Below are 24,290 nucleotides of genomic sequence, written 5' to 3' on the forward strand. Positions count from 1 at the left end.
CTATTGTAATGAGTACTGAAACACAAACAAATAAACCGTGAAAGTAAAAGAATCCGAGTCAGTGAACTTTACGACCACTGATGACAAGCACATAAACTAAAAATTAACACCGAGTCCCCGACAGCGGCACCAAAAACTTGTTAGGGAGAAAACACGCGCTAATATTCACGCAAGTATACGCGTTCACAAGTAGTATAAGATATAAATCAGATTCGTTTCCACAAAGACTGGCTTAGGTTAAGTTCAATTTATGCACCTATGCAACAATGTATGGTTATCGCTCAATGCTAAGACAAATAACAAATTGGGTTTTTATTAAACTAAGAGATTATAAAAAACATTAACTAAGAGAATTGAGGTTGAATTACTATATATGACAAACATGGGATTCTAACTTCATTAAATACTTCATTCAATAGCCTTATTGTTCTTAACCTTAGCATGTGATGGTGATGAAACTAATCAGATAACACAAAACTGATAAACGCCAACTTTCGTTGCACGAGTACCATTCGACCAGAAATCCACAAAAGGGATAGAAGCTGAATAGGCACCAATTATATTGAGACTCTATATGTCTATAGAATTTGACAACATAACGGTTTAAGCACAAGTTATCCATAATGATTACATAGGGCAAGTAAAACGGTTAGAGGTACCCACTAATCATGCATACAATACATGAACCTATGCTAGCATGGCAAGTTCTAAACCTATATATTCACTGTCGCTTCAATAGAGATTAACACGCTATCTTATATGTTAGCTATGCACATAAGATGAATAAGCACAACCAATACCAGGATATCATACAATCACCATACACCAAGATATCGAAACAATTAACTATTGAAATCCATAAGTAAATCCGCTAGAACTCCATGATAACGATTAGCCCATAATTGAATTCATCGTCACCATGGGTTCCAATGAAAGTATGGTATAAACAAGGTATTAATAAACTGAATAATAATCAAAGTACGAATAAATGAGATCTAGGTTCAACAAGAACGAAAACGAGCATCCAAAGTTACAACTAATTCAAAGAATCACAAGTTGAAAACAAGATCTTCTTTTTCGGAGTTGTTCTGTGCTTCTAGATCTTCTAATTGGTATCCCAATCTTTCCGGATGATGAAAACCCTTTTTTAAGTATTATACGCCCCTAGTGGACCTGGACCCTTAAAATCATCAAATTCTACTCAAAAAGGTTTTTTCAGCGAAATCAGCGACCAGCCGCGCCTTGGACGGCCGCTCAGCTCTCCTGGGCGGGCGCTCAGCTCCTGTCTGGGAAAATTTCTGATGAATCTTGTTTTGACCATAACTTGAGTTCTACTCGTCAGAATTAGGCGATTCAACTGCCCACGCAAAGCTAACGAGATTCTCTACAACTTGACAATGGCCTTGGATTTCAAATCTGATCACTTTTTATCATATTTCCTTTAAAACCTCGTTTCTTCATATAACTGATACCTGAAATGCAATAACACAAAAACACATCAAAATACCAACAACTTGAGTCCAAAACACCAATTTAAGCTTGTAATAAAGCGTTACAAGTGGATATAAAATCTACTTATCATTTACTAGATACACATGGGTGTATTTCTTGCACACAAAAAGAGAAACTGCATCTATCTTGATTGATCATGTCAAATAACTGGATAAATTGGTCAAAGACTATGTGAAAATCATAAGAAGTGATAATGGCACTGAGTTTAAGAATATGATTATGGAAGAGTTCTGCCAAGACCATGGAATAAAGCAGGAATTTTCTGCTCCTGGAACTCCACAGCGAAATGGAGTTGTTAAAAGAAAGAATAGAACTCTTATTAAAGCTGCACGAACTATGCTTGATGAAGCAAAATTACCAACCTACTTTTGGGCTGAAGCTGTGCAGAATGTTTGTTTTACTCAGAATGCAACACTTATCAATAAGCATGGAAAGACACCATATGAGATGGTAAAGAAAAAGAAGCCAAATCTGAAGTGCTTTCATGTATTTGGATGTAAGTGTTTTATTCATAAGACTCATCCTGAACAACTATCCAAATTTGATCTAAAAGCTGATGAAGTAATTTTTGTTGGATATCCACTTTCCACAAAAGCCTTCAGAGTCTACAATTAAAGAACAAGGGTTGTCATGGAATCTATCAATGTCTCTTTTGATGATAAGAAGATTACTGGACTTGAAGATTTCAATGATCATGATCAACTGAGACTTGAGAATGAAGTTTTAAATTCCGATTATGTAAATTCTGATAGTCTAAATCCTGATACTGCAAACTCTGATGGGTTAAACTCTGATATTATTAAAACTGTGGTGACTTACGCCAAAGGAAAATGCACCTGTGCAGGGGAGCATATTGAAGATCCAACCACATCTCAAGAAGCACTCAGAACCTAGAACAGGCTCTTCAAGTTCTGATTCATCAATCTGATGGGCCAAGTTCTGATAATTCTGGAAACTCAAATTCTGAAAGATCCAACTGAGAGAGCATAATTTCAGGGGGAGCATCAGAAATGTTGATTGGAGATAGCATGGATCATGGGGGAGCATCCAGTCTAGAGATCACCTTCCATCTGCAAGGAAGTGGACTAAAGCTCATACACCTGACATGATAATTGGAGATTCTGAAGCAGGGTATTAGAACTAGACAACAACATCAAATGAATGTCTCTATCATTATTTTCTTTCTCAGGCTGAATCAAAGAAAGTGGAAGAAGCTCTTCAGATGCTGATTGGGTGGCAAGTAATGTCAGGAAGAGTTAAATGAATTTGAAAGAAATAAAGTCTCAAACCTAGTGCTAAGACCCAGATAGATAGTTTGTTGGTACAAAATGGGTGTTCGAAATAAAAACTGACGTGATGGCATAATTATAAGGAATAAAGTAAGACTGTTGCAAAAGATATTCACAAAAGGAGGGAATTTATTAGATGAAACATTTGCACCAGTTGGCTAGAATGAAGCCATAAGGTATATTTATGCTTATGTTGCTCATAAAAAGTTTACAGTCTTTCAAATAGATGTAAAAAGTGCTTTTCTTAATGGAGAATTGGAAGAAGAAGTATATGTTGAACAATCTCCAGGGTTTTGTAGATTCAAAATTTCCTATCATGTCTACAGACTTGATAAAACACTTTATGGCCTTAAGCAAGCTCCAAGAGCATGTTATGAGACATTAGCTCAGTTTCTTCTGGAAAGTGGATTTAACAGAGGGGACTATTACAAAACCTTATTCTATCTCAACCATGGAAAGGACTACTTTTGGTGCAGATATATGTTGATGATATCATTTTGGTTCTACAAATGACAGACTTTGTAAAAGGTTTGCCAAGCTAATGCAGTCAAGATATCAAATGAGTATGATGGGAGAACTTAGCTATTTTCTGGGCCTCAAGTCAAGCAGAATGAAGAAGGAATCTTTATTTGTCATCTAAGTACACCAGAAATTTGGAATGCAAGAATGTTCAAGTGCATCCACTCCCATGACCACTGTAACAAAATTGGATAAGGATACTGGTACATCAGTAGATATTACTGATTCACAGAGGTATGTTACGCTCATTACTCTATTTAACTGCAAGTAGACCTGATATCATGTATGCTACCTGTCTTTGTGCAAGATTTCAAGCAGATCCAAGATAACCTCACTTAACAGTGTGAAAGAATTTTCAAGTACCTTAAGGGTACAACTGATTTGGGATTGTGGTATCCTACGGAATCAGACTTCAAGCTAATAGGTTACTCAGATGCAGATTTTGCAGGGTGCAAAATTGACAGGAAAGCACAAGTGGAAGCTGCCAATTTCTTGGAGGCAGATTAGTTTCTTGGTTTAGCAAGAAACAAAAGTCAATTTCCACATCAACTGCAGAGGCAGAGTACATTGCTGCAGGAAGCTGTTATGCACAGATTCTTTGGATGAAGAATTAGTTACTGGATTATGGGTTAGAATTTTCTAAAATCCCTATTTACTGTGATAATCAAAGTGCTATTGCTATGACAGGTTAATCCAGTTCAACACTCAATGATAAAACACATCAGCATTAGGTACCAGTTCATAAGGGAACATGTGATGGAAGTACAGTGGAATTGCATTTTGTTCCAATAGATCAACAACTAGCAGATATCTTCACAAAACCACTATGTGAAGCTACTTTTACAAGATTGGTAAATGAACTTGGAATAATTTCAGGTTCTTTCTCTAAATCTGCTTAGTTATGTTCTGATACATCAGACTTCTAATCAGTATTTACAGATATTACTATCTTTATGTAATCTATGCTTAAATTGAAATTTACCTAAAACCTGTTGTTCTCTGATGTGAATTTCTAAACTCTGATAGTGATATGAATGTTTCTGTGACAATTCAATCCAATGAGGATAACTGTGCTAGATGCTGACCTAGTAGTCTCTAATATCCTAAAGATCCCATGTTTGAATTAATTGTTTATGTGGAAATCTTTTAACACAAGTAAATTCTGATATTGAGCTTGGTTAGGTTTACTTTGTGTATCTTATTACTAAGTCAAAAACTAGAATAGTGCTTCTTATCTGTTAAGTTATGATGTTGGTAATACTTATGGATGAATTTGTCAACTGTTCGACAAGCACTACATTTGCCAGAAGACTGCACTTTCAGTTCATCAGTTGAGGAGCCGACCCTTCAGCAAAATGATGGAAAATCTGGGCTATGAAAAGTCTTTGGAAAAGCTGGGGACAATTGAAGAGATCCCACATTATGAGGGAGTGGAGTTTTTTCTTTGACTTCATTACAAAAGCTTTTGCCAACAGGTGCTCTAACTTTGACGTCAGAGACGGGTTGTTCTTCATCCAAATTGCAAAATAATAATGTACCATAGACGTCAGAGATGGGTTGTTCTTCATTCCACCTCATGTACATTGTTCCACAAAATTAAAAATTATTTTGTAATTTAACTGCTAATACTTTTCACATACACTTGATAGAAAAATATTATCAATATTTATACAACGAATTATACAATAGACATTCAGGTTTCATAAGGACGCACCTTGTACTAAGCCTAAGCTCGAGATCACAACCATTCTCATCTTCACTAACCACACTAATTACCTGAATCTCAATCAATAAAAAAATATAAATTGTAAGTTTTTAATTGTAAGGTCGAATCCTCCTGCTGTAAAACGAACAAGGACAATATGGATACGTTTCAACTTACATCTAAATGGGAATTTTCATCCAAATTATATAATAATAATGTACTATAGAAACGTACATTTCTTTCTGAAAAGTGATGATGAAATCCATGAGCATCTGTCAAAGGTTGTACTATAGTACGAGGTAGTGAACAGAATTAGGGGGAAGACAAGTAAGGAGAGCTTTCCATTCTCATACTCTTCTGCAAAAACAGGGACAAGAATGCTGGTGGTACCCTACTATGCTCCTAGCAAAACAAAAGCATATATATAATCAGATTCAAGAACAGTAAATTGATTTCGTAAAAAAAAGTCATTAATAAGCCAAGCTAGCAATATTGTGTTCAATTGGAATATTTGATTTAGTTTATTAATTTATAATACCAAATTATTGACTATTGTTAAGATATTATGTTGGAATTATTTTTATATTTCTCTAAACTTTACACAAATAAAATATGTAAGTTGAATAAGTCTCAACCAATGGAGACAACTTAGGAAGTATTGAATTATCAGGGAGAAATTGTAGGAAGTAGTTTTTGTGATTGATTTTCTTGTTATTTGTTTTCTTGATTTCTGGCATATGATGTAATCTTGTTTTTCAATATAAGGTTGTAAACACTCGGAGAGGATTGAGAACTGTAATATACAGACTTTATATTCTCCAAAATCAGTTTCATATATATCTTATTCGCTACATTCTGGTATCAGAGCTAAGGAGTTAAGGCCATTTTATGCCTAAAATTCAACCCAAAAACACAAAGATCATAATGGAGATGACCAAAACGAAGGAAAGAGCAGTTGGTATGTACTATCTGATAGTAACACGAAGCAACTATACAGTATGGTCTCTAAAGATGAAGGTGTTCATGAATGCGCAAGGAGTATGGGGTGTGATTGAACAGATTGGCTCCGACACAACCGTGGTGGACAAAACGGTGTAGATGGCCCTAGCAGTAATTTATCAGGGCATGTCGGAGGACATATTATTGACCATTGTTGATAAAGAAATGGCCAAAGAGGTCTGGGACGCGATCAAAACACTGCGTATGAGTGAAGAGCGGGTAAAGAAGGAAAAAGTGTAAAAGTTGAAGGAGAGTTTGAATCTCTGGTCATGAAAGAAACTGACCAGGGGGATGACTTTTATATGAAGCTGATTGCAATTGTGACCAACATAAGGGTTTGTGGAGAAAAGTGGAGAAAGCAACCGACCACTTTTAACCATTACAAAACCCAGAAAACCGACCGTCAATAGACATAACCGACCACCTTCTTCATAAAACCGACCGTCTTCTTTAGAGGGTGGTCGGTTTTTAGGACGGTCGGTTATGACATTTAAGTTAGCCTCTGAAATAAAATCGACCGATGTGCACACTTTGACCACGGTCGGTTATGAGTTCCAGTTAACTTTTCAAAAATAGACATAAGCGACCACCTACGGTCGGTTATGACTCAGTGACGTGGAAACACGTGTGCACACGTGTTGCCACGTGTACACAGTGACCCCATATTTGAATAAAATGCCCAGGCACATAACCGACCAACGTAGTGGACGGTTATGAGGGTTAAACCCGACCAAAAGTCTTAACCGACCAGCCTAAAACTGACCATGCCCTGTGGTCGATTATGACTATTTTAACCGACCGTGTTGCCTGTTAACCGACCGTTTATGAAGGTCGGTTTTGTCCTATTTTCTTGTAGTGTAAAACATGTTTCTAAGATATTTAGACAGTAAAATAAGCATAAGTGTATAGATATATAGTTCCTGTAATTATATGATGAAAGCTGCTCCAAGTTATTCATGTTTAAAGCCTGTCTGATAATTATGTACAACATATTTAGAAGGTAAAGTAAATATATTTTATATTGTTAGGTGTACTTTTATTATAAGAATAAATATGATGGAGTGAATTATGTATACATCAATATTTAGTGTACAACTATATTTGTTTTGCGTCCCTCTCTACACCTTTAACCTAAAGTTGTCTAAGTGCACCAAATTTTAGTGCCAATTATTAAATATTTTATAATTTTTACAAATTATAGAGAATAATATTTAAAGTTTATTTTATATTTGAACTAATTAATGTTTAAAATAAAGCTTTGTGTGATGTAATTGGGCTACTAATTATAGGGTATTAGTCGACATACTATCTACTCCTCCATTTCCATCCCTCCTAGTGACACATAGCTAGGTCATCTCTATTTGTGTATTTGTGTATGTATTCATATTTATGATCATATTTATGGTCATGAAATCAGGTATGAATTGAAATCATTTCAAATGGCCACACACATATTATAATTTTTTATTAAAATCATGTTTTTTTGTGCTACTATGTATACATGTGCATGAATTTTTTATATTTTGAGCCTATAAATATTTTTTTGGTTCCAAAGTTAATGTGTTGTTGATGTAGGTGCCAACATGAACTCTATTTTGGTGCTTAATGGCCCAAATTTTAAAGAGATGTGAAATAAAGTTCTATTTGTTCTAGGATGCATGAATTTAGACTATATTATAAGGAAAGAGCAATATACCTCTCTTATAGATGAAAGTTCTATTACCGTTATATTGAACTTTGAGAATTGGCAACATTCTACTAGCTTAAGTTTAATGATTATAAAACCAAGCATTCATGAAGAATTCTGGGCCGGGGCACTATTTGTGAGGACGCGTATAAAATATCTATAAAAGATTTTCTTGATAAGCTTGAAAAGCATTTTACAAAAAATGAAAAGGATGAGACAAGTAAGTTAATTTTAGCTGATCTTGTTTATACAAGACAAATAAGGTTATGGAGATGATTAACATTACTTCAAAACTTAAAGCACTAAATTTTGACTTGTCTGATGACTTACTTGTGAGTTTGGTACCCATCTCTCATAGTGTGGTCAAATAATTGACCTAATCATTGTTTAAAAAATCAAATCAGCTACCTAGATCTATTTTTAGGTTTATAGTTCAAAGCTAATTTAATTTAACTAAAGATCATGATGATTGAATTTTGTTGGTCAAATTTAAATGTATGTCTTGCACTGAATAAACTAATAAAGAGAAACTAAGAAATACATACATTTGAGATATAAGACACTAGTATTATATACATTGAGGAAAACAGGTAGGGCAGGTTAGCACACCTACTTCTTAAAAGTTATGGTTAGTTTGGATTAGCATAACCATTATTTAATAATAATATAAGAAGGAAGGAATATAGGTACCACTAACATATATAAGGGACAATTTAGTATGCTTAGCTTTATGCTGCAATATTGTTGTGAGCCAGAAAACTTTTGGAATTTAAATTGATAGCAAAACTTAAACGGAATCATTCAAAAAGTCTACAAGTAGATCTATTTCTACTCTTTTTGTTCTAACCTAATTTAACTAAAGATCAAAGTGAAAGTCGAAGCTCCTGATCTATTTCTTGGCAGCTACTTGATCGGAATGCGGCACTTCTGCAATCAGTCCGTGCTTTCTTGTCCATATGTCCTCCTCCCTGTAATATTAAAGATAAAAGTAGGGGTTTAGGGTGCGTGCGTATTGTTTTTTGGTATACTCAGGGTCAGGAGTTAGCAGCTTGCAGCATGTATGTGAAAACCTATGTTTTCTTCAAAAAACTCCAACTTTCTTGTATATTCACATACAATTACTACAGAAAATACAGACCTCGGCTTCTTGGCCTACAAGAAGTTTAGTGGGGAGGGAAGTTTGGACGTCAGAGACGGATTGGCCTTCATTCCACCTGCTGTACATTGTTCCACAAAATTAAAAATTATTTTGTAATTTGAACTGCTCATACTTTTCACATACACTTGATAAAAAAAATATTATCAATGTTTATACAAGGAATTATACAACAATATTCAGGTTTCAGAAGGATGCACCTTGTACTAAGGCTGAGCTCGAGATCACAACCATTCTCATCTTCACTACCCCACACTAATTACCTGAATCTCAATCAATAAAAACTTATTAGAATACATATGTTACATTTGTGTATCTTTATGAGAATCTGTGATACAAACATCTGTAATTGATTAAAATAGGGCATACCTTTCCTCTTTGAGGAAAATAGAATCCGTAAGGATTTGAAAATTCTAGGCTGGTAGTATGCGAGGATGAGGATGATGATGAACCAGGCATTAATTGTAAGGTTAGATCCTCCTGCTGAAAAAAGAACAAGGACAGCATTTCAACTTACATTTAAATGGGAATTTTCATCCAAATTGCAAAATAATAATGTACCATAATAACGTACATTTCTGCCTGGAAATTGATGAAGAAATCCATGAGCATCTGTCAAAGGTTGTACTATAGTAGGAGGTAATGAACAGAATAAGGGGGAAGACAAGTAAGGAGAGCTTTCCATTCTCATAATCTCCTCCAAAAACAGGGACAAGAATGCTGGTGGTACCCTACTATGCTCCTGGCAAAACAACAGCATATATAATCAGATTCAAGAACAGTAAATTTTGATTTCGTAAATAAAATGTCATTAATTACCTGCACTTGGCCGGCCAAAGTGACAGGGTACAGAGGGTTATGATTCACAACACTGGGTACCCTATCACTATTAGTACCAATTTGACTTGTAAATCTTCTCCAAAATTCATTTGGACTTCTCCACTCCCTTATAATTGAGGATGAGCTGCCACTTGCTCCACTGCCTGCTTGAAATTTTGGCTCCCCCACAAAGTCTGTAGCTGCCATGTTTACCTCTTTCTTAGCTGAAACTTATATTTGCTTGAAATTTTGCTTGAAATTTTGGCTCCCCAAGAAATTTTATGTGCTTCAGTTTTATGTGCTTCACTAATAAGCGTCTATATATATATATACAGCGATTTGATTGACAAGGTAGCAATTTTGTACACAATTGGAATATTTGATTTAGTATATTAATTTAATAATACGATATTATTCATTATTGTTAAGATATTGTACTTTTGGATGCTTAAATTTAGAGGATTTGTTTTACCAAGAAAGCAATATTGATTCTTTGTAAAAGAAAATAAAAATATAATTATTTCTAAATTACCAAAATAATGAATAGTTTCTTTTTCAATCTAACTGCTCAAGATTTATTACTATATGAAATTCAATAAAAAATATATGAGATGTATATTATAATCTTAGAGCTTAAACTGTAAAGTCCTCATACATGTTTTGTATTTAGAATTTTAAAATGTAAATAAAGTTCTTTTTCAAAAGTGTTTAAATATTAATATAATCATAAAACAAATTATTAACATATTATTTACTACTTTGTTTGGTTCCAATATTTTAAAATTTATATATATTATAAAATTTATTATCAATATCACTTGTATGGTATTTTTGAAATGTCTCTTTTCCTATTATCTATAGCTTAAAATTCATGCTAAATTATGATGTCACAATATATTAATTTTAATATTTTTACCTATGTTCTAAATAGTTGAAAAAAAAATTAACTTATAGGTTCGAATCCCACCGGAGGAGAATTTATGATTATGCCTCCTGAGTCATCGCTTAAATGTGGTTTACCATGTTCACGGGTTTGCAGGTTATTGTGTGAGTCCGTAGAGTATACTCATTGCGCACCCGAAAGATAGCGCGTGCGGGTTACCTACGATAAAAAAAGAATAACTTACTGTAATTTCTAAAAATCTAAAGGCTAAATTTGGCTAAATTTAATGCATTCTCATAATCGGTCACTCAATTATTTTGTCTTATATATATATATATATTAGTGTATACATCATGATACCAATACTATTTGTAAATAAAATATCAATTTTCAAACTCAAATGCAATGGAGTAATCGAGGCTGATAATTAGAATAATTATAGTAGGTTGGTTAATGTATAGCATTCCATAATGATAATATGTCAGTACGAGTGTCTTGGCCTCCAAAATTCACTTGGAATCGTCACAATCTCTTTTTTGTGGGTGAACTTTTTTGCGAATGAGAGGCCAATTAAGCCATTTAACAATAATCCAAGAAATATATTCTATCGAGAAGTTGATAAACCAAGTCGAGAAGTACAAAACATAAGTATATTGAGAAGTTCATAAATAAACATATGAGGCCATGTCTAAAAACTTTATCATGGAGTCACCATATAGCAAAGGCATAAGGTCATGAACTCAAATAGAATAAACTTCAACAAATCTATGTAGTGAAGTCTAAATAATGATGGCAAAATTGGGAACTCACAAATGCTACATAGAGGAATATCCTCATATATCGTAAAATAAAATCCAAAATATAAATTCAACTGTATCATGAAGTAACTCAGATCCGACCTAACTTTTCCGGTTCTTTCGATAATAATTGCCAATTTTTTTGGCTTGGTCCAATACGAGCCCACCTATCCTTCCTATTAAATAACTACTAAAATTTGTTGTTATCATGCATAATAGAATTGCATATGAATAATATAAACATGAAGTTAAACATGAAGTACACGTTGGCTGAGTTCTCATTTTCGCAATAAGCAACTTTAAAAACCCTTGTAAATTGTCAAATTAAGGTATTGCATCAATATATGGATCATATAATATATTAGGTATTGGATCAAAGAAATTATGGAGGAAATCGGGTTTCCGAAGCCTTTGAAAGATAAGGTTATTCTCTTTACAAAAAACTCAGAGAGGGAAAGAAAAGTCCACGGACCACCTAATTATGGAAATACTTTTCAAGATATAGTTATCGATATAAAGTTCTCTATAAGTTCAAATTTTAGACTTGTCAATAACTCAGAACTGAAACTATTTAATTCAATAAATTATTTCGGTAAAATACTTTTAATATAAAATTCATTCTAATTTTATGTTGAATTTTTTAATATTAATTGGAATAATTTAGTCCAATAGGGATAAACCGGGTATTTGTACAACATATTGATAAGTCACCTTCTACTTCTCGATAAGAGTCAATAAAGTGACCTGAATGCTTTGTGAAATTTGATTCAACACAAGTACCTGAGTGCTTTGTGAAATTTGATTCATTTTCATTGATTCAACACAAGTACTTGCATGCTTTGTGAAATTTATGGATGATTCTTAACTTGCAGGGGAACTAACAGCAAACCCTGTGTTTTACTTGGATGTGTTGAATGAGTTCTGGAACAGTGTTGTAATTTCCTCTCATGAAGATGACAATCAAGTGATGACACTGGTGGTGAACTACAAAATCAAAGGGGTTAGAGTGGAATTCAATATTGTTGATCTCAAAAAGGCAGTGGGAATCCCAATAGAGAAGATGGGTGTAGCCTCTACCTCTAAAGAAATTTCAAAGTTTATGGACTTCATTCATTATGCATACAAGATAGACTTGGCCAGGCTCAATAAGATATATATAAAAAAGGAACGATCATTTGTGTTTGACACAATGATTAGAGTCTTCATATGTAGGAAGACAGGCTTTGATGGCATCTCAAATGTGGTTCAGAAGCTTGTCAACTCTATGGCTTATGACAAGCACATTGATGTGGGAAGCCTCATTCTGAGAGAGCTAAGCACAAGGCTCACACTTCCTTTGGTAAGTAAAGGTAAAGAAATTTGTTTCTCTATATTTATTATGTCTGCTTTAAATTATAAAGTGCATGACATACACTTGACTGAAGGAATAGATATTAATGAAATAGGCATGTGAAAACAAGTGTCCAAAATATTATTTGGATCACTTAACACAAAGAATCAGGTAAAGGTAAGTTTGAATTTCACCAACTTTATGTTGGAAAAATTTAATACTTACCCTTATCCCATGCCTGACATGAGAAGCACTGCAACTTCTAGTTCAGCTATGGGACCTGGTCCTGCGGCAACACAAATGCAGGAACACCCTCAGATGTCTACTACAGATGCATCTATTCCTTCACAACCATTATCTGGAAGTCAAGAAACAGCTTCATCCTCTCAAAATGATAGTTAGTAAAAAGAAGAGAAAAAACACACCTTATTAGTGGTTAATGAGAGTGGTGAGGACCAAACAGAAACTTAGTCACCTTTGGTCACTAAAATAAAGAAGCAAAAGAAAGTTGAGTTCACCAGTCAAAAAGACACCTATGCATCTTCTCAAAAAAATGCAGTTGTAACACATGGGCATAAATAGACTCTAGTGGAACCTTCTTAAAAATATGTCACTATTAAAATAAGTATTATCCCCAATGTATCTTGTAAAGAGTTTGCACCACCTCTTGAGCACTCTCGAGAGAGTGAAAGAAGTCAAATGGTTAGCACACACCTAGAAAGCACATCTATTGAAACTCCCTCATAGTTTTTTGAAAAAAATAAAGTTTTAGAGATGTCTTTATATTGAAAGTGTTATATATTTAATAATTAAAATGTATTGACATGTCAAAGAATTTTTTGTTCACACTTGATTTGCAAATAAAGGCGCAAAAGTGCTTAAAGTCGATCATTGAAAAATGACTCGTGGTTATGGCACTTGAGATATGGTTATCTTGGATTTTATGACCTAAAATTATTGTCGAAGTTAAAGTTGTGAATAGTTTGTAAAAAATGAACAAATCAAAAAATTTATGTGAAGCTTGTTTCAAGGGAAAGCAACATATACAAATTATTCCGGTTAGAAAATATTGGAGAGCCAGGGAACCATTCGAGATATTTCACACATATATTGCTGGTCCATTTGATGTTACATCTCCTGGCATTAAGATGTTAATTCTGCTGCAATTCGAGACTCTTGTGTCATACTAGGGAGTCTGTTTAATGGTAAACATGAAGATGATTATGAAGAGGAGCCGTTACAGTTAGTCATTTGACTCAATCAGAAAGTGGGAGGAGCAGTGCGTATAGCAGCACCACTGCAACTAATTCTGATAGAAGCAGTAGTCAGAGGCCCAAAATATTTGGCTTGGTCAATAAAATATGTGATGAAACTCAAGAAGTGGAGAAAGAAAATGAAGTTTTGTTGTTATCAACCGTGGACGACTCTACACACTATGAAGAAGCAGCAACAACAAAAGTATGGGAATTGGCTCTGAAGACTGAGATAGACTCTATTATGAAAAACAACGCATGGAAATTGGTAGAGCTACCGAAAGGGCAAATGGAAGTGGGTTTACAAACTGAAATATGATTCATATGGTGAAATTGTCAAGTATAAATCAAACCTCGCTGCTAAACTGTATGTTCAGCAACAAGGCGTCAATTTTGATGAGGTCTTCGTGCCTGTAACACATCTCAAAATCGTAAGGCTGTAATTGGCTCTTGCTACAAAAAAAGGGTGGGAAGTACACCACCTGGACATTAAGTCTGCTTTTTTAGAATGGGGAATTGAAGAAATAGTTTATGTGTCGCAGCCTGAAGGGTTTGTCAAGAAAGACATAAAGCACTTGTTGTATAAATTAGTAAAATCACTTTATGCCTTTTGATCAACCCCTCGTTCTTAGTACTCAAGGTTGAGCATGTATTTTAAGGTCTTGGGATTTGGAAAATACCCATATGAACTTGTCGTCTACACCAAACATGAAGGAGAAGAAATAATAATAATTGGAATTTACGTAGACGACTTGTTAATCACATGTACGAGCACATTAGTCATTAACGGGTTTAAAAGGTGGATGAATGCAGAGTATGATATTAGTGACATAAGAAAGCTGGCCTAAATCTGGGTATTGAGGTAAATCATAAGAGTGAGTTTATTGAGCTGAATCAGGTTTCCTATGCTAGAAAATTACTTGAAAGAGCAATAATGATCGAGTGCAACGCAAAAAAGTACCGACTGGAAATCAAGATGCAGCTGAGTAGAGATGAAAAGTCAAACCAGTGAATCTAACTCTATACAAAAGTTTGGTGGGATAATTTAGTACAAGAATTGGCATTGTTAGTAGGTTCACCGAACGTCCCATGGTATTACATCAAAATGCTATTAATGAGAATCCAGTATTTCACGCATGTAGTAAACACTGATCGCGAGGAAATTATACTTGTACATATGAGGACGGAGGCGCGATGTGCAGATGTCTTAACAAAGACAATGTTTAGAATGATCTTTTTTGTAAATTGGTTTTCCTATAATGACTCAATTAATGAAAAGATAGGATATAGCTTACTCTGATTCCAATTGACGCGGCAAGAAAACATAGGAGAAGTAAATGTTAAACCGCGCAACGACTCTTATACGAGAAATTCTTTAAAACCTTCAATCCACAAGTTAAACTTTGAATTTAGAAGGGTTTCTTGAATCCAAAGGAAAGATAAGAGAAAAACTATCACTGTTTTAGTGTCAATAAAAGATTTTGCATACATTACATTATAAGATTATTCACGTAGGGATAGAAAACATTAAAACAAAAGAAAAATAAATCTTAATTAAAATTGAATAATAATTAAAGATTGCATGATCATGCAGTATTTTAGCACATTTTTCTATCATCTAGAATAATTTCTCGTGTAAAATCCCAATTTGACATTATCATGCATCCAACATTGTGATGATGTCATGACACATAATCGTGCAGTACTTAGCTTAATCATGCCCTTGTTATTCTGTGTCTCATTTCACTCTCCTTATGCAACAAAAATCCTCCTATATCAATATGACAATCAACCAAAATAAATTGGATAGAAGCTTTAGAGGGAACTTGGTGGAATGTTAACACGAATGCAACCACTGACCAAACCGTGAAGAGCCCAAACCTCTGACAAAATAATGGCTCTCAAACAAATAATGAAACTACTAGCAATAGATATAACTTTTTCATCTAAAATGGGGACGCCATGAGTTTCCAAAATACTTTATGATTATCCGAGACAATGGTTTAATCAGTATTGCAATTTTTTTGACTTTCAAGGCACATTATAAAATCAAAAAGTTTCCCTCCAATCTTTTCTTTGTATTGAAATTTTCAAAATTTAATAATATTTTTAAAAATAGATGCACCATTTCAGCTATTATATATATTTGTTAGTATTAGTTGTTATAATGATGTAATCATCAGGCACGCCAATCAGGGCATTTTCAAGCTAGTAAAATGACAAACTGCTATCAAATTTCTAAAGTCAAGTGTAGGGTTTTCATCAATTACATGTTAAAAGAATTCTTTGATTTCTCAATAAAATAAGAAAGATAATCCAAGCTAGATATATGGTGTATCAAATAATATCTGGTATTGGCTATATATCCCCACATTTCTCATTGTTGCATATATCATTTCCTCTGGTATAATTCATCTCGTCTTATTTTCTCCACAACACAAAAATATTGTAGTTAGTTAACAAAATCGATAAACATGCTCAAGGGGAGAGATGCAGTGGCGGTTCAAACTCTAAAAGAGCGAGGTTTGAGAATTGCTCAGTTAGAGCAGCTCCCAATTCTGAGGCAAATGGTCCCTATGTACCAGCTGTTGGATGTATGAATCTGATTGAAAAGAATATGAAAATGAACAATGCAAAAGTGTATTTGATTACTAATATGGAAAAACCTTACAATTGATACTTCTGCAATATGAGAATATAATAATTACATATAGACTGTCTAACTGATGAGCTACAAACCAGTACATCTGATCCTAAATTATCTCTCTCTTATTTCATTCCTAAACACACGCAATAACAGCTATGACCAGTTCTGCAATACAACGTTCAATAAGGCAACGTTGATTTATTCAATAATAAAATCAAATCACCCAAATAACTATGTTCAGATTAATAGGCCCAACATGATCCCCCCTTAATCTAAACATTCCCCAGATTCCTGACTCCCAGCAACTTCTGTATTTTCTCGAACTTTGATATTTCCAACGCCTTAGTTAGTATATCAACACGTTGTTCATTTGTTCGAACATGTTTAATAACAATGAGACTTTTCTCAATGCAGTCACGAATACAATGATAGCGCAAGTTAATGTGTTTATTACGTCCATGGAACACCGAATTGCGAGCTAAATCCACAGCAGACCTATTGTCGATGTATAGAGTGACTGAAATAGACTTGATACCCATAATGTGACTCAGAACTCGTTGCAACCAATTTTCCTGGTAGGCAGCGGCCGTTGCTGCCATAAATTCAACCTCACATGAAGAAAGTGCAACACACCGCTGTTTTTGAGAGACCCATGTAATCAAGTTCTCGTCAAAGTAAAATGACATCCCTCCCGTGCTCTTTCGATCATCCATACGACCTGCTAGGTCACTGTCAGAGAAACCAGATAGAATATAATTTCCTTGCCCTTTCATATAAACCAATCCATACTGCAGTGTTCCTTTCAAATATCGACATTTTCTCTTGACAACATTCATATGCATCTGTTTAGGCCTCTCCATATATCTGCAAACAATTCCTACTGAGTAGGCGATGTGAGGCCTCGTATGTACTAAATATCTCAGTCCACTTATGATACTCTTAAAATGCGTTGAGTTCACAGGTTCACCTGTACTATCAGAAATCATAAAATTCTTTGGAACAAAATTCACCCCCGCGATCGGTCCTCAAAACTTGTATGCCATGTTGTGCACCATTCTGAACAAGCATTTTAAATTTCTTAAAACAATTCAAAGCCTCATCTTTAGTTCTAAGCAGGTAAACTCACATCATACGACTGTAATCATCAACTAGGAGTATAAAATAATGCTTTCCTCCCGGAGTGGAAGGAGATATAGGACCACACAAATCCAAATAAATTAATTCTAAAGCAGACTTTGCAGAGAAAAGAGATTGAGTTGGAAATGGCTTACGTGTTTGTTTTGACATAAGACATCCTTCACAGATATCCTTTGGTTGAAATTTACATCAACTACATCGCCTTGAAATTTACATGTCTGAGTCGTTTGTGCCATAACCACGTTTCCTCTTCACTCTTCGTTAACAGACAATAATCCTCTACTTCTTGAATATGAATCTTATAAAGTTGATTTACAGATCTTTGGACTTGTATAAGCATTCTTCCACAGCTGTCATAAACCCACAAATTTTCCCCATTCATGACTACTCGATTTCCTTTTTCCGATAATTGGCCCAGACTTATGATATTGCTTCGAAGTGTGGGTATATAGTAGACTCCATTTAAGACTTTGGTTTCCCCATTCTTGCACATAATCCTGATTGAACCTTTCCCTTCAATTTTCACCAAGGAGTCATCACCAAACTTTACCTCCCCTTTCACTGTTTTGTCAAGTTTTTCGAACTTCTCTCGGTGGCCTGTCATATGATTGATGTCCCCGTTGTCAAGATACCATATATTATCATCTCTCTCCTTAATGGTATTTGTAGTTTTCCCTTCAATAACAACAGTCACATCCTTCTTAACATTATCGCACATAGCCATCAAGAGTGCGGGTTCTTCGTTATTTACCTGAGCCAAGTTTGCCTTTCCTCTTTGTTGTCTATTTTTTCTTGGCTTGCGGCACTCGTTTGCAAAGTGACTGTAGGCAGCACAATTAAAACACTTTGCTTGGCTCCTGTTACGAACCATACGATTGTCTCTCACGTGATAGTCACCCCCACTGCCTTGGGCATCTTTCCCTGATCTCTTCAGCCATTCTTCTCGTGTGAGAAGAAGTTTCCCGTCATTACTTTCCCTCTTAAGCCATTCATCCTCTGTTAACAAGAGTTGTTGTTCGTCACTGTTCTCCGTTTGTCCATTCAAACATTCCTCATGAACCTTGAGTTAGCCAATAATCTCCTCTACGGACATGGTATCCAAATTCCCAAACTTTTCGATTGAAGACGCAATTTGAAGGAATTTAGTTGGGACAGCCCTTAGTAGCATTTTAACGACATACTCCTCATCAATTGTTTCCCCTAACACCCTGATATTTGTAACCAAGCCGTTTAGTCTCATACAGAAATCATCTAACTGCTCCGTAGCTTACATTTTCAGTGACTCGAACTCTGATTTCAGGGTTTGAGCTTTAGCTTTTTTCACCTTATCCGCACTCAGACACAGCATCTTAATTTCCCCCCAAGCCTTCTTGGATGTTTTTTTCTCTGCTATTGTTAACAACATATCATCTGCGATACCTTGGTAAATAATGGCCAATGCTCGCTTGTCCATCTTCTCATCTACTGTAGTTTTCGGATCTCTAGGTTCTATTGCCTCCCAAACCCCATGAGCCTGCATAAAAACTTTCATCTTTATGGCCCAAGGGGTATAATTTGTTTTCGATAGCATTGGATAGCTTAGACCAAATGACCCCTCCTTGTTCTTGTTTGTCTCTATTCGTTGTTAACTTTGGATGCACTTCACAGGTGTTTAATTTGCTCTGATACCAGATCATAGAAAAGAATATGAAAATGAATAATGCAAAAGTGTATTTGACTACTGATATGGAAAAACCTTAAAATTGATACTTCTGCAATATGAGAATATAACTATTACATATAGATTGTCTAACTGATGAGCTACAAACCAGTACATCTGATCCTAATTTATCTCTCTCTTATTTCATTCCTAAACACACGCAATAACAGCTATGACCAGTTCTTCAATATAACGTTCAATAAGGCAACGTTGATTTATTCAATAATAAAATCAAATCACCCAAATAACTATGTTTAGATTAATAGGTCCAACAGAATCTTCCTCTCTTTTGCTTCATTTATTATTATCCAACAAAAGAACCTCTTTTGTTGGATGTAAGAAAAAAAGTTTTTGGTGTTTTTTGAGGGACTATTCTAAAAAAACTCTAAATATTATATTATGAAATTAATATATGAAATCAGATATTCTACTTGTGCACAATATTTATGCCAGTTATAAAATCAAAAAAATCAATACTAATGTTTCACATCAAATTTCTATCCATCATAAAACTCACATCCTCTCATTTTCTAGGAAATAAAATTATCATCTACCAAAGAGGTACTCATGGACGGTAAAAACTTTGTTGGGGAGGCTAATTTTGGAGAAGGAAATGGAGGAAGTGGCTCAATAAGTGGAGAACTCCAAGGCCATGTTTGTTTCATGGGATTATAATCCCGGGATAATAATCCGGGGATAACTAATCCCATCCAAATTAGTCCTATGGATTAAATAATCCTATCCTAAGTTTGTTTGAAAGGATTAAGTGTAGGATTGGAATATAATCCTTTAAAACTTTATCCTATGTTTGTTTTGTGGGATAATACTTCGGAGTGTAATATAGTCTCTTAAATTTTCCAATCCTATGTTTGTTTCATATGGAATAACAATGAGGGGGATTATAATCTTTTAAAAAATGACTTGTAGGAGGGGATAAAATAATGCGTCCTCCCACCAAGCATTAGATGGGATTATAATCATAAGTTAGCTTATTAACAACGGTTTTGGACTGTTATGTTAAAGATCTATGACAACAGTGCAATTTAAGAACTGTTGTCTACCTGAATAAGAGGATGTCACAGAGACAAGTCTTTCGAAAATCTGCTATAATTGTTGTTCTACATGTTGTCTAACAACAGTTATTCGTGAAAAAAAAATTCCGTCGTCTCCTAATTTGGGGCAACGGTTTTTTGGTCGACCGTTGTTTCATAGGTGTTGTGTGATTGCAAATTTCTTGTAGTGCAACTACGAATATATATATTCGACATAAGCTTTCTTAATCAATCACTTAGTAGCGCTATGTCTATGTAAAATGTTATGGAGGTAATTTCAATTGCTTCCATAAAATGTAGTTTTTAAAAGCTCTTACTGAATGATACACTTCACGCTCTTTAACGCTTGAAAATATTGAAAAATATATTTTCAATTATATAGACTGTAAATCTGATTGTTTGGTTGATAAAAAATTTGATTATATGTCTCAATGCAGTACATTCCTTTTTGTAATACCAAGAGCCATAGAAATGAACTGGTCGGATACTGTCCATAGGATCCCTATTATGTCCATTATGTTTGGTGAGATGGATAACCTCCTTGCATAACCCAAGATTTGAATCTTAAACAATAGGGATTCAATTGATAAAATCGGAGCACTATACAAACTTAAAGTTGGATACAATTATTATTTTTAAATTGCATACACTTATACACTTAAAGTACTGTTATGCAAGCTATTCATCTGCAAGTGAAGTTCTCTTAAAATGCTTTGCAACTATGCAAGTGATATTCTAAGCTCTTAGGAGATTTTCATCCAAGCCCATAAAAACGGTGGTACATGAGGGACCTGAACACATAATTCTCAACCAACTAAATTAGTCGAATACCCCAGAGAAAAGTAATTAAATAAATTTTTAAACTTTGACATCGAATTTCATATTTTACCCAAACTTCGGACGATTTATCAGTATTAATTCATTTTAAATTATACCACATAACTATATATTCTTTATTCATTTATGATTGGACAACGGAAATTTGGTCGAATTTAGCAAAATTCCATAAAATTTGTTGGTCAAATTTAATGGCTTTTCTTGCACTAAAACTACTAAAATAAAACTGATAAATAAATTAGTTGATGAATATAGGTAAAGTAGTTAGCGAACCTACTTGTAAAAATTAAATTTGAGTTTGCATTAGCATAACCATAATCTAATACTCCCTCTATCCCAAAATAAGTATCGCTTTGACTTTTGACACGTTTTTTAAGTTACTAAAAAAAGATATTTGCATATATTTTTTTCAAAAAAAAATTTCTTGAATTAAAATTTTACATTTATATTTTTAATGAGAAAAGAAAATTTATAAAAAAATGTATACAAGTACCTTTTTTTAACACCTCAAAATACTGTCAAAAATGAAAACGACACTTATTTTGGGACCGAGGGAGTAATTACACACAAATAGGAATGAATTTAGTTAACCTCCTTGAGTCATCTGAATTGATGAAATATTGACTGCTATATATCACAATAAGCTCTATCTTATATATAAGGGATAAATTAGCATGTTTAGAAATATGCTACATATTGGTATTGATATGAGCTAATGTTTGCAAAAACATGTGAAATCTAGAAATGGTAATTAAAAAAACTAAACTGAATCTTTCAACTAGTCTACCTGAATCATTGCTTAAAAAATTTATACCAGATAAGTAGATCTATTTTTAGATTTATAATTCTAGGCTAATTTAATTTAACTAAAAATCAGGATAATCGAAATTTATTGGTCAAATTTAAATGTTTCTCTTGCACTAAATTAACTAATAAAAGGAAACTAATTAAGAAGTACCTACATTTGAGATATAAGAGAATATTATTATATACATTTGAGGAAAATAGTAGGGCAGTTAGCACACCTACTTGTTAAAAGTTATGGTTAGTTTTGGATTGGCATAACCATTATTTAATAATGATATAAGAAGGAGGGAATTTAGGTACCACTAAGAGATATAAGGGACAATTAATTTAGTATGCTTAGTTATATGCTGCAATATTACCGTGAGCCACAAAACTTTTGAAATTTAAATTGTTAGCAAAACTTAAACCAGATCATTCAAAAACTCTACAAGCAGAGCTATTTCCATGGACGGATATTGTCCATGGAATCCCTATGTGCTTAGTGAGATTGATAACCTCCTTGCATAACCCAAGATTTAAATCTCAAACAGTTCCCCAGAGGGCTTCAATTGTAAAATCTAAAAGTTGTTAAAATCGGAGCACTATACAAACTTGAAGTTGGATACATTATGCTATATGCTTAGCTATATGCTACAATTGTTGGGATTTTAATCTAAATTATATGTTTAAAGTTATTGTTTTATTTATTTGAATAAGTCAAATAAGTAGCAGGAGGGTTAGTAAGTGGATTAGTAGTGGAAGTAGTAGTCAGTTAGGTTTATTACTGGAGAAATAATAGGAAGGAGTTGGTGGTTTAATGCTACAACTTGTTATTTTAGTTCTATTTAAATTATCACCTGTAATCTTTCATTTGATGAGAAGAATATACAAGTTTATTTTCTCGGGTGAATTATATGTTTAAGTTATTGTTTTATTTATTTGAATAAGTCAACATGTTTTATTTATAAGTAGCAGTAGCATTAGTACGTGGATTAGCAGTGGAAGTAGTAGTTAGTTAGGTTTATTAGTGGAGAAATAATCGGAAGGGGTTGCTGGTTTTATGCTACCACTTATTATTTTACTTCTAATTTTCTCGTGAACACCAAGTGTAGAATATAAGAAGAGATTTAATGTATATATATTTATAAGCACGTGTAATAAACACACAATGAACACTTATTTTGAAAGAACTAGGAAGACATTTTGTTATTAAGTCTGTTTCTCCGCCACGGACAACAATATGTCTTCTCGAATTTCCTGATAAATGGCTGCCAATGCCACATTATCCTGCCTTGGATCAATTACACCATTTGGATCGCTATTCTCAATAGCTTCCCAAACGCCTTGTGCCCGCATGAATACCTTCATTTTTAATGACCACGCCGTGTAATTGTTTTTGGCCAACATAGGATAACTGAGTCCGACAACACCTTCCTTCATCTTTGGCACGTCAATGCTTGGTATCCGAGCTAAGTAGTTTATGCCCAAGTACATGGCGAGGAAAACAAGCATGGACGTGCCAAAGATGAAGGAAGGTGTTGTCGGATTCAGTTTTCCTATGTTGGCCAAAAACAATTACACGGCGTGGTCATTAAAAATGAAGGTATTCATGCGGGCACAAGGCGTCTGGGAAGCTAAACCGTATACACTTATGTGTCCAGCCAAAGGACCGCTCCCATAACTAACAATAAGTACGTGGGTTTTCATATTCAACAAGAGCATAGCCACCATGCAGGACCATAGGCTCGAATACCAAGTGGTGTCAGATGGGCAAATAGGAGATATGGTGGACTTGATGAATCTTATGGGAATCAAGCTATATATGTTGCAGTTGAATATTGGCTTAGGAGAGCTAAAATCTTTTGGTGGCGAGGTGGCAGATTCATGGGAGATAACTATGATGATTAACCAGCTTTTTTATAGACAGAGGTAGCGTGCCAGACGGGAAAATAAGACATGCCAGCCAGGCAAACAAAAGGCCAGACGGGCTATATTGAAGTGCCAAACGGGCAGAAAAGTTAAAAGCCACACGGGCTAAGTTAAAAGCCATATGGGTTTCTAGTATTTGTTAGGGAAAACTTAGATTAAGGGGGAGATTGTTGGGATTTTAATCTAAATTATATGCTTTATTTATTTGAATAAGTCAAATAAGTAGCAGTAGGATTAGTACGTGTATTAGTAGT

The sequence above is a fragment of the Apium graveolens genome, unplaced genomic scaffold, assembly GCF_009905375.1.
Source record: "Apium graveolens cultivar Ventura unplaced genomic scaffold, ASM990537v1 ctg8897, whole genome shotgun sequence".
Classification (NCBI taxonomy): domain Eukaryota; kingdom Viridiplantae; phylum Streptophyta; class Magnoliopsida; order Apiales; family Apiaceae; genus Apium; species Apium graveolens.